This window comes from Pinus tabuliformis, chromosome 1_1 (genome assembly GCF_031772625.1).
Source record: "Pinus tabuliformis cultivar Carrire ecotype Pingquan chromosome 1_1, CPIR1, whole genome shotgun sequence".
In the NCBI taxonomy this organism is placed as follows: domain Eukaryota; kingdom Viridiplantae; phylum Streptophyta; class Pinopsida; order Pinales; family Pinaceae; genus Pinus; species Pinus tabuliformis.
In genome coordinates this window covers 535,731,512-535,744,991 of record NC_142297.1, presented here as the reverse complement: position 1 = coordinate 535,744,991, position 13,480 = coordinate 535,731,512, and positions in this window count along the sequence as shown.

The following is a 13,480-nucleotide window of genomic DNA, read 5'->3' as shown; positions in this document are numbered from 1 at the left end:
AGCAATACCCCTTTTTAAAAGTGGAGACATTAATAATCCTTCCAACTATAGAACCATTGTGATCAATCCTTTGTTTGCAAAGCTCTTCACCAACATGGTGGAAAATAGAATCAGTAAGTGGGCGGAAGTCAAAGAAAAGAGGGTAAAAGGGCAAGCAGGATTTAGGCCGAAACATTCTACAATAGATCATGGTATCACGTTGAGACACATTATTGAAAAAGTTTGGGAGGGAAAATGTTAGACCCCTATACTACTAGTGTAACCCCTTATTGTTATTAGTACAACCCCCTTATTATATTGTTGTACCCATGTAGTCCCCATATTGTTACTATTGTGCCCCATAGAAGCCCACTATTGTTATTATTGTGCCCTTACATTATTATTGTTATGTCGGCTCTGATTATATTATGACCCCTTAGACTCCTATATATAGAAAGGAGGTCTTGTCATTTGTATCATCAAAGAATCATTCATTTGTGTAATGTAAAGGAGGTTTCCCCCTCGAAGAGGCTGAATTCTAAGGCGTTGATCTATCTTTTCTATCTTTTTGTGAGTTGGTTTCATAACATTTGGTATCTGGTTTTTGAATTCTAGGGTTTCACTGCTCCAAACAGGTCATCGTGGCATTCTCACTATAACCTTTTTTCTAGGACGTTTCAGATGCTACAAAAAAAAACCCATTTGAGAAGAAATTGGGTTGAACCCCGGGTCCCAATTTCAGGGCTTTTTGCGTAATATTTGCAGATATATGATCTGAGGAAGTCGGTATTTTTGCAGACTCCTAAATTACATTCCAAACAGGTGACCTAGGGAAAATAGTCATAACTTTTGTTTTGAGCATCAGATTGAAATTTCATAAGAAGTTGCAAAAAGATGATAGAATGTAGTTTCATGTATATATTTTTCAAATCCTAAGGTCAAAACAGTGAAACATGGCACTTCATACAAGTTCGCTCTTTTGAAAATGTATATAATCAGGTCATCTTGGGATATTGTGCATAACTCTTTCTGGAGAATCTAAATTCGATCAGACTGGTGGCATTGGAAAGAGGATGGAGAGGGCTACTGCAGGTCACAATTTCAGAACTTAAAGATCCAAAAGTACATAGTTACAGTCATTTCAAGATCGAGATCCTAAAATCAAGAAAAAGCGAGATGAGGAAGTTTGATGGCAAGGATCCGGTAAATTGGATACTTCAGATGGAGCAATATTTTGATCTACATGGTGTACCACTGTTACAAAAGGTATGTATTGCATCTTCATATTTAGAACCAGATCAATTTTTATGGTATAAAGGGCTTTGTTCTCGTAAACAACTTGTTACATGGTCAATTTTCATGGAGGAAATGATAGCACATTATGAGGATACAAAGAGCAACACCTTCTTTAGAGCAACACCACAACAATTGGAAAGAGTAAAATGGCTTTGTTACATAGTGGAAAGTAAAATTATGGCAACAAGGAATTCTACCCCTCACAACTATATTAATGGAATTTTTGTTTCTCCTAGCCTTCCACAACCTACAAGGGTTACACCACAACAATTGGAAGAGAAAAGAAAAAAAGGGCGTTGTTACAATTGTGATAGCAAATGCACTAAAGGTCATAAGTGTGCTAAGAAGAAATTATTTTACATAGAGTATGAATAGGAGGAAGAAAAGGATCAAGAAACATCAAAAGAAGAGGATATGTGCCAGGACCAAACCCCAGAGAAAGAAGAAATGAATCCGACCATATCTTGTAAAGCATTGGCAAGAATTACCACTCCTCAAACTCTCAAGATAGAAGGACATATCAAGAAGAAAAAGGTTCAAGAAGTGAAATATCACATCGATAAAGAAGAAATGAATCCAACCATATCTTGTAATGCATTGTCCAGCATTACCACTCCTCAAACTATCAAGATAGAAGGACATATCAAGAAGAAAAATGTTGAAGAAGTGAAAGATCACATCAAGCATCAAGAAATGAATCTGACCATATCTTGTAAAGCATTGGAAGAAATTACCACTCCCCAAACTCTCAAGATAGAAGGACATATCAAGAAGAAGAAGGTTCAAACAGTGAAATATCAGGAAGAAAAGTATCAAGAAACATCAAAAGAAAAGGATACTCCCCAGGAACCAACCCCAGAGAAAGAAGAAATGAATCTGGCCATATCTTGTAATGCATTTGTCAGAATTAACACTCCTCAAATGGTAAAGACAGAAGGACATATCAAGAAGAAAAAGGTAATAGTGTTGATTGATTCGGGTAGTACCCATAATTTTATTAATTGTAAGATAGCCAAGGACTTGAATTGCTTCCTAGATCCAAAACCAGAGTGTCAAGTGACAGTTGTAAGTGGAGGAACCATAAATTGCTCTGGAAAGTGCCATAATATCCAACTATCCATGGGAGAATATGTATTGAATAGCACAATGTTTTATGTTCCAATGGGTGGTGCTGATGTTGTACTAGGAGTCCAATGGCTACAATCCTTGGGTACAATAGCCTTTAATTTTCAAGAACTTTTTATGAAATTTTCTTCGAAAGGAAAGGAAGTTGAATTAAAGGGTATCATAGGGAAACCAGGAAAGATAATCAACTCTGAAGAAATGACAAAGCTTATAAAGAAAGAACAATGAGGCGAAATTGCACAATTATATTCGCTAACTATTCGCACATCGAAATCATGTATTTGTCCAAATCTCCAAAATGTCTTGGACAATCATTCCAAGGTATTTGAGACTCCCAAAGGTCTCCCACATATTCGTGATCGTGATCATGTTATTCATTTTATTCCATGATGTTTTCCTCCAAACATCAAGCCTGATAGATATCCATATGCCCAAAGGAATGAAATTGAAAATATGGTTGCAGAAATGGTAGAGGTTGGTATAATTATCCAACCAAATTTGATAAACAAAGGAAGGTATGAATGGAAGAATGGTGAAGCAGGGAGGGAACTCATTCAAAAGTTGTTGAATATCCCAGTTCCAACAGTATTGCCAGAACTTGAAGAGGAAGGAAAAATAATATTGGAACCTGGAGCAGCCACAGAAACAAGAACTTGACAGCTACGAAATCGATCAAAGTATCTCATCAAGTGGAAGAACGTACCCACTTAAGATTCCACATGGGAGGACAAGAATTTTATACAGAAGCATCAAGAACTACTCAAGCGTTGAGGACAACACTTTTTGAAGGAGAGGGGCATGTTAGACCCCTATACTACTAGTGTAACCCCTTATTGTTATTAGTACAACCCCTTATTATATTGTTGTACCTATGTAGTCCCCATATTGTTACTATTGTGCCCCATAGAAGCCCACTATTGTTATTATTGTGCCCTTACATTATTATTGTTATGTCGGGTCTAATTATATTATGACCCCTTAGACTCCTATATATAGAAAGGAGGTCTTGTCATTTGTATCATCAAAGAATCATTCATTTGTGTAATGTAAAGGAGGTTGCCCCCTCAAAGAGGCTGAATTATAAGGCGTTGATCTATCTTTTCTAGAGATAAGTTGTGCAGTACAATGGAAGAACTTGAAATTCCTTTGCATTATAGAGTTGTTGTCCATAGGCTTTATGAAGAGGTGAAAATCAAAATTAGAACTTCAACAAGTATTTTAGAAAGCTGTAGAAGTGACATCAAAGTCAAGAAAGGTTTCCCTTTATCCCCTACTCTTTTTGGTTATTATATTGATAAATTGGAAGAGTGGCTAAATCTGCAAGGTGGGGATGGTGTTCAATTGGGGGAGTTTGTGATAAAGCTTCTTTTATATGTTGATGACCTTGTATTGATTGCTAAATCGGGCTAGGGATTGTAGATGCACCTTTATGCCCTTGAGAAATTTTGTAAAGCAATGGGGATGCAAGTCAATACCAGCAAGATCAAAATTATGATTTTCTCAAATGAAAATAAGAAGAGTCAACATACGTTCTTCTTTGAAGGAAATATTCTTGAAGAAATGAATGAATACAAGTACCTCTAGATTGATTTCAACAACAAGCTTAATTGGGAGCACTACAGAAAGAAGAGAATTTTAGGAGGGTGGAAAGCATTATATGCTCTTTAAAACAGATGTACAGAGGCAGAGTTATGGCATTGGAAAATAATTAAAGTGCTTTTTGGGCTCCTAGTTTTTCCAATGATATTATGTGGGTGTGAATTGTGGGCTAGCAGCATCCCTTTCTCAAAATGGAAGCAAATTGAGAAAATCCAAAAACGCTTTATCATGAGCAAGTTTAAAATAAAAAAGTTTGGTTTCTTATGAGATAATGCTAAGTGAAACAGGAGCAAATTCCATCGAAGCAATTGCTATGGTGCGTCTCATAAGGTATCTTCGGATAATTAAGAAAATGGGAGAATGTAGGTGGCCTAAAGTTATCTTCAATGAAGTAATGAGTGAAAGAAAGAAATCATGGATGAGACAAAACAATAAATGGATGACAAAATGGAATATTTACCTCAATGCTTGTCCCACAAATAACAAGGATTTAAAGAGTTATGTTATGGAGAAGTTTCCTAAGCATATGTGGGGAAAAGAGTTGGGTAGAAAGAAGAAGTACTATGTTCAAGAATTCAACCCCACATGTGATCTCCCACAAAAAGAGTACATTGGAGCTAACATTTCATGGAGAGAAAATATTCTTATTGCTCAATTAAGAACTAACTCGCATCGACTACGGTGCGAAACAGGTCGATGGAAAAGACCTAAAGAAGCTTGGGAAGAGCAAGTGTGTACTTTTTTCACTTCTGGCGCAGTGGAATCGGAAAAACATTTCATTTTAGAATGTGATGCTTTCATATACATCAAGGATAGTTACAGTAGTATGTTAACATCGGTTCCTTGGCAGTGCCTTTTTAGTGAGGAGACTATTAGAAGGTTGGGTTAGCTCATCATTAATTTGAATAATAAAAGGATTGAATTACAAAAGGCAAAAAGCAGGAAAGCTAGTGGTCCCATAGACTATACCTAGTCTTGTGGACATTTAAAACTTTTAATGTCTACCCACTCCTTGCAGTCCTACTCCATGCTCTATGTCTAAATGGATGTGACAGACCCTTCAGCATGATTGTCCAACTAGCTTGCAAGAGATTAAGAAGTGTATGACCAATTGAGCCACGGTTTACTTAGAACCAAGAGGTAAAGAAGTACAAGACCAATTGGACCACGACTTATCTGGCACCAAGAGCTTCTTGTTATGTAGTTTGTTCTTTTTGGCGAGTAAACTGCCACATAAAATATTTTTCATAGATGTCATTGTGACAATCGCCAGCCCAGATGGAACGTAGCTTAACATATCTTGACATATAGCATTAATAACATTTTTAAAAAATAATAAACCATCAAAAATATATTTTGTAAACTTTAACAGACATCACGGAAAATGGTTATGTAAAATTTTTAAACATCAAATACAGGAAAAATGCCCCGTGATGAACATTTTTCCCATCAAATTCCAACATTTAGTTCACCTCCCTTACACATTGTGTGCATGGGCTTCTAAACCATGCTTGAATTTTCAGAATTTCAAATTCACCCTACCTATCAAATAAAAATTTAATCATTTAAATGTTTTTAATGTGCAACTTTATAAAATTTCCTTTTGTTTTCGTCTTTTGCATCTATCTATCTAAATGTAGTTATTATGGTTGCTAAAACCCATACCATTTGTAGGGTGTCTAATTGAGGTTTAAGGCATAAATATTTTTGAGGGTTTTCTAGCATTTTTTTGGGTCAAAATTCCTAGAATTTGGCATGAATTTACTGAAATTACAAGTTTGAGTTGTTAGCTCTCCATCATAATTTGGGTGCCTGGGAATTTTTCATGATGCTGAATTCATATGTACAATAGAAAAGTCAGTTTAAGCAAAAAAAGTGAAAATTTGGAAAAATAAATCACAGAATTCCAAAATCTCAAAAAAAATCTCATGCTTAGACAACGCTTAGATTTAATGTTGTTACAAGTTATTAGATATTGGCAGCTACATGTCGAATAAAAATTTAGTCACTTACATGTTTTAATGCGCAAATTTATAAAATGTCCTTATGTTTTTGTCTTCTGATTCCATCTAAATGTAGTTACTATGGTTATCGATACCCCACGACTTGCAAGGTGTCCAATTGAGGTTTAATGGTGCTAGCATTATTAAGCTACTTGCCTTATAAAGTTCTAATCACTCAAATGTTTTTAATGAGCTAATTTGTATATGTCCCTTTTGTTTTTGTTTTTGGTATCCTTCTAAATTTAGTTACTCTCGTTGTCAACACCTTACATTGTTGGGTGTCCAATTGACATTTAACGATATTGCAAGTTATTAGATATCGGTAGGTAAAGTCTAATGTTCAAGCCTTTGATCAATAAGTAATAGATTTAAATTAAGATATTTCAAAGCAATAATAGACCTAGATTTAGATGTTTTGAACAAAACCTATTAAACCTATATAAGGATTAGTGGTAGTGGGTTCATTTGGTTAAGTTAAATTAGTGGTAGTGGGTTCACTTGGTTAAAAATAATTACCAAGTTTAATAACCCATGACATATTTGTTTCTATATCTTACATGTTTATATTTAACTATGAATTAATTATAAGCACAAATAATTTCATATACTCTAAGAGAAGTTGGTATCAATGACACTGACTCATAATCCATACACATTCCCATATCTTCCTTATTAAGATACATGGTCATAGCCTACAACGGCAAACATTAAGTCATAGCTTACTAGAGTAATTTAAAGCCTTGAAGTAGGACTAGATTATCCAACACCAATGTGCACTTATCTAGCATCCCATTTACCCACTACCACTACATCCAGTGTATCTTCCAATAGTTTACCCACTATCCACTTACCCCCTAACCCATTATCTAGCATCCCCTTTTCCCTATACACTATGTGTAGCATACCTTCCTCTAGTTTACCCACTACCACAATGTGTAGTATACTTTCCACATAAAGATAAAGTTCTACTTCTAGGAGCAATTATAAGTCTAGAATCATAAGCATACCTTCATGATCAAGATTATGGTATTCAATATCAAACAATATAAGAAGTAGATCTACCAATAACATTAAGAACATCAATACATATATGTATAAAATATCCAAAAATCACATGCAATAGCATATATGGATGTTTGTGGCGGAGAGATAGATCCAAATTCTTAATTTCTCACAAGATCTTGTTGCCCTACTAGTAGATCCAGCATAAAAATTTGATGCAGTTAGTTTGATTTTTTAAGCAACACCAATGCAATATTTTATGGTTTCAATAGGGATAAGTGTAATCAAATTCCACACCAAGGTGCATAGCAAGAATTGGTTCCATTTTTAGTGCTACTACTAATAGATAGCCAAGTTAAGTCAAAAATTTAGCATGGCAAGTTGATAGATTTTGTTGATACTATTGAGTAAGTTGATTCTATTATACACAAGCTAGCAACCATCATGATTCCAACTTATCTACCATTACTATAGGATACCCTTGCAGCTTCTCCAATTGACTTAGTGGTTGGGGTTTAAATAACACCACTAACAATAGGGAAGTAATACTAGTACTAGTATTGAGGAAAAAAGAGGCAACAATAAGGGTTATGGTTCCAAAAGCAAAGGCAGGGAAAAAAATAGTGTAGTTGATATAGTACTAGTTGTTCTAGTTTCGTAAGTAAATCAAATCCTTACAAAATATTGTCTCCTAACAACATCCGTATCCCATTGAGCCCTTTCACACATCCCTCCCATTGGTTTTGTCTAGCTCAACCTTGGTCTAGTTTATTCTATTGATGTTGACTGACCAGTTCCCATTGTTTTGAATTTTGGTACACCGCCTAGTAGAATAAACAATACTTCTATATCCTATGAAATAAGCATTAGTGGTAATGTAAATATGAAGTAGATGTGGTCCTAGGTCTAGTGATTGATAATGTTAATTGAAATTGAAACTAGAGAGAAAAGGTTATAGAAAGAGGACCAAAAGGACTAGATCAAGACCCATCTTATCCACCACTACCAGCACTTCCAATTAGAGATTGAGAACTAGTGCTAGTCAAGGAAGAAGTAGTTGAAATGGAAATTCACCTAGTGGATTCTTAGCTTGATATACTTTCACTACTAGGATTTGTACATATTGTAACACCCTCCACCCACATTTACCCAAGTTAATTGGTTCAATGGGGTAAACATGTGACAAGAGGCTACTATGATCTAATTCAACTCCCCATGTATAGGTAAGGAAGTGGAACCAACATAACACAACCAACTCGACCTTCTACACATGCTACAAAACCTCCAAGAATCGACCAACCTTTCTAGGTGACTAACCCTTGAGGCAACTTAACATCTTGCTGACCTAGAGCCTCAGTCGCTCCCATGATAGGGGCATGCATGCGACTAGGACCCTCTAGTTGCTCTTACAGCAAGGGCATGCAAGCGATTGGGGCCTTTTTTAGTTAGTTTTGATCTTGTGACCCTCGATTTCGTGCCACTTTTTCAGGGCCAAGACTCAGGCCACTTCCCAGAACTTCATGAAACTTCCATAAATGAAAAGTAAAATTGAAACAATGATACAAATGCAAATACTTGAACAGAGACTTGACTGGACCCCTACTAGCCATGACATACATTTCATCAAACATGTCACAAATATGCATTCTACAGGTCATAACAACAGATCTGAGCATAGGGGTCTCATACTTATCTTAGAATTGCTAAGAAGCATTGATGCCTTTTCACATTAGCTGCATTATCATCTATTAGGTCATATATTCATTGTTCATTCATTTACAAATAAAAACATGATGAAATCCATATATCATGACTATCAAAAAACATACTCATGCCCAACATATAAACAAAAAAAATAATAAGGATACAACAACCATAGAATCCACATATAAACCAATAAATTTTCACATGAAATACCAAGGAGAAGGAACTCTTATTAATGAATCCAAAAGCCAACTAGATTTGAGACTTCCACAAACCACCTGACCATAAATTGGTTGAACCAAATATTTCTTTCAAGTAATCACCCCTGTGTCATATTCCAAGCATGAATGTGGGGCTAATAACACAAAAATCAATTAGGGATTCCTGAGGCTAAACTACCCCATCCTCATCAATAGAACCAGGCTTTACTGCAATCCTCACCAAATCACTAGGCCCTAAACAAGCATGGATGTGGCCATATTTCTCTACCTACACCGTGAGGAATTTTACTGTCTCCTAGTCTAAAGTCTTTACCGTAATCCACGATCTGATTCAGGGATCACTAGGCCATAATTGAGACTCCACCCTCCCGAATTTACCATATATCTTTCCATTCATCGACCAAGGATTCCTATGACTGATCGAGGGCACCCATCTCTAGGATTTACCATATATCCCTCCATTCACCAGTCGAGGATTCCTAGCCCATTGAGGCAACACAAAATCTGGATTTACGCAACCCACAATCCAATTCAGGGGTTACTAGGCCAAGGCTTTACCGCAATCCACAGTCTAGTTTGGGGATCAATAGGCCATGTGTTCTTTCTTTTTGAGATCCATCTCATTCAGTTTCAAAACTATCTGACAATCCAACTTAACCAAAACATGAGAACCCCATCACACAATGGCTATCTGTAAATGGAAAGGCTAGGCTAAAAAACATTGTCACACCTAGAAAAACCCAAGCCCATGACAGCAAGAGAACCACGAACACACATGCATAACCATGCATGTTAAATATAGCAAGGAAATCACACATGCAAATCGATACCTACAACTAATCTCATTGTAGGTGCTTGATCCTGCTCTTCCTTACTTGATCCTTACTTTCCTTTGCCTTCATAGTCCTTCCTTTGATTTTCCTTGATCCAAGGCTAGAGTGCTCCAAGAAAACTCTAAGTGTCCAAGAGTATGAGAGGGAGAGAATAGAGAGAGAGCTCCAAAATCCAAACTAACAAAAGGTTACCAACTGATCCTCAGAAGCCTTTTTATCAATGAGGCCTCTATTGTCTTCAATTTTCCATTATTTTCCTTCATTTTCCTCCTCACATGCAACTTGTGACTCTTCACCTTCCTTTTCTTCAATTTTTCATTATTTTATAAATAAAATGCCAATTCATGCCTCTTACCTTTCCAAAGATTTTCCATTGCCTTTACCAATTTCTTTAGCCATAATAACTTAAATGAACACCCACTAGGATGTTTTTCCCAACATTCATCTTGGAATACGTGTCCCATGACCTTGGTCTTATATTTTTTTTACATGTATTTTTAACTAGGAATGTTACACATATGCATAGTGTGGATGGATTTTGCATAGTGTGTAAATGCATGCTTAAGAATCCTTGCATCTAGCTTCTTTGGAGCTTTCTTTTCCCTTCGATTTAGTAAGGCACTTGGTTATTTTGACCTATACCATAAAGGATAGGTACACCTATAAGCAAAGTGGAGGAAATAGAAGTGATAGAACTAGTCATTGAAGAACCAGTTGACTCGTAAGTAGAAAAGGAAAAACCAAGACTAAAAGTTCTAGTTATTGATGAGCTAGGGAAAGAGTTCAACATTCCAACTTAATAACCATATTCTATTGCTTAACACATTAACACATAAGTGGAGACAAGAAAAAATAAATATCCAAAGCTAGTTGTAAAACATACAAAGGAAAGAACATAATCCATTGATATAATCAATGAAGTTGATTATCCATAAGCATTAAAATTGAAAATGGTTTATTGAACTATTGATTTTAACCTTGTTGACAATCATTTCATGTTCAATGGTTATTAATGAATATGCTTGTTTATGTTTTTCTTTTAGTTTAGATTGCATCTCGATTGGATAGTGAAATAAAGTATGATCAATCTTTATACTATGATTACTTCAGGTTTGAGGCATTGAAGGGAAACTAATTGTTAAAATTCAAGGGAGTTCTTGTGAAGAGGCCTCAACATAAATTGAGGAGTGTTTTTGTAGGAATTCATAAGGATGACATTGAATCAACTATTAAAACTTATCATTTGAAATCCCAGCATTGGTTTACTAATGTTTATCCAACACTCTTTAATGGTGGAACTTCAAAGACCTAGGATGTTCTTCACATTGTCATGCATTTGAAAATGTGATTGATATTACATATTGATATCAATACGAGTGATATATTTAAAGTAAGGGGCGTGATTTGGTATACACTATTCCATGCTTTGTCATGTATTAGCCTCTTGAAGTACCTTAAGTTGTATATTATATCATGGAATTTGTAACACCCTCCTCCCAAATCTACCCTAGCAACCATCCAGTCGGGGTAAACATGTGACGAGAGGCCACTATGTTATGATTTGACCTCCTGAGTCACATTAAGAAACTGGAACTGGTGGAAACACAACATACAAACATTCAACATCATCTATATTACCCCCAGGAACCAATCCAATACTTTAGACAGCTTGCCCTTGGGTCCCACTGAAATTTTGGATAACTTAAGCCTCAGTTGCTCTCATGCTATAGGCATGAAAGTGTCTAGAAACCCAAAGTCACTCTCACAGGCTTGCCTACCAAAGACTAAATTTGTCAGTTCTATGCTAGCGACCCCGAGACTTGAGCCACTTTTTCAGGCCCAGAGCCCAGGTCACTGCTTAGAACTGAACCATCTCTTCAGAACAATAAAATAACATGGAAATGATAGTATTAAAGCAAATACTTGTTTAAGACACTAACTGGGCCCCTACTAGCCATGACAGGCATTTCATCAAACATATCACGAATATGTAAACTACAGGTATAAATAATAGCTTTGAGCATAGTGGTCTCATACTTAGCTGAGAATCGCTAAGAATCATTGATGCCTCAACACTTCAATTGACATTCCATCCATTAGGTCAAAGATACATTGATCATTCAATTACAATTAAAAACATGGTGAAAGCCATAAATAGTTGTCATCATAAAAAACATACATAACCGGCATAATAGAAACAGAAATACTCATGAAAGTATAGTCATGTAGACCACATATAATCCATCAAAGAGAAATACAAGGAGAAATAACCTTTCATTAATGATGCAAAATCCAAACCTAGGATGGGACTTCCACGTTCCACCCGATTGTAGAATGGTTGAGCCAAATCTATCTTTAGCCATTCACCCCCGTGCCATATTCCAAGCATGAATGTGGGATCTCATAGAACACATCAATCAAAAACCATCTAGTGCTTCTAGAGGCCATCCACCTCAACTCATCAAACAGTTATTCCACCTCACGATCGGACATCACAAAACCATCATCAGATTGATCTCTATCCTAGCCATCCAGGGCTCCAAAGCATTTAAACCAAGGCTCCAGGACTAGAAACTCAAGCCAACAAGGATATGAGACTAGTAACTCAACACAGGGATCCAGAGCATTTTTCCAACCAAGGCTCCAAGAACTAGTAACTCAACCCAAGCTAAGGAAACATGAGAACCAACCAAAAACTCAACAATGAAATAAACCCACAATCACCATGGCTATCCAGGAAATGGAAAGGCTAGGAAGTCCACTCTAAATCCCTCCCATCCTCCATGCCAATGATAGATCACAACCAATAAACCACATGCATATTCCATGCATGCCAAAACTAGTGAAGGAATGTTACACATCATTTTGTCGCATTAGGAAATTGATCATCAAAATTCGATCTCTCACCATCCATAAAAGTGTCATGAAACACTCCCTTGCAGGTCAACAACTTATCTACCTTGAATAAAGTGGAATTTCTGGATCTCATGGTACAAAACCCTGCTTTTGAGCATTTGCGCAATTTTTCTTAACAAAAACCGCACATGTGCAGTTTCTTCCACTGTAAACTGCATAGAACTATGCTCTATTTTTTAACAAAAACTATGCAGGTAAATCAATAAAAAGTGAGATCTAGAAGCATTGTTGGGCGAATCATTCCCAACAGAAAGCCTCGAACTCATGTTTATTTGATCCTAACCTCACTTTTGATGGAACTAATTCCCATTCTTCAAGGAGCCCTCATCCCTGTTTTAGTGGATCTCACCCATGGACTAAGGATCTCAAACTACTTTCTTTTGGCCTATTAATCAAGCCATAGGTGGGGGAATTGGGAGAGGTTGCTGAGAGTAAGTTTATGTTGGAGTAATCAGGTTGGAGAGATTATCATTCTTCGAGAGGATTGAGATCAATGGTAGGAGCCTCACAACATCAAGGCATATGTTTTGTAGCTCCTTTATGTTTCTAAAATTAATACAAACAAGCATTTCTTCTCACTTCATTGTTTAATGGATTAATTGATCAATTTCATGTATGGTTTATGTTATTTATATTTTCCATTGGAATGATGTTATTTATATTTGTCCGTTGGAATGATGTTTGTTACTAGTCTCCTTGATCACTAGTTTGAATTATAGAATCATTTATGGTGCATATGCATTTGATCCTGTGTTGTTTTCATGTGTGCAGGTCTAGATTTAAGCATGGAGGAGCTGCGCTG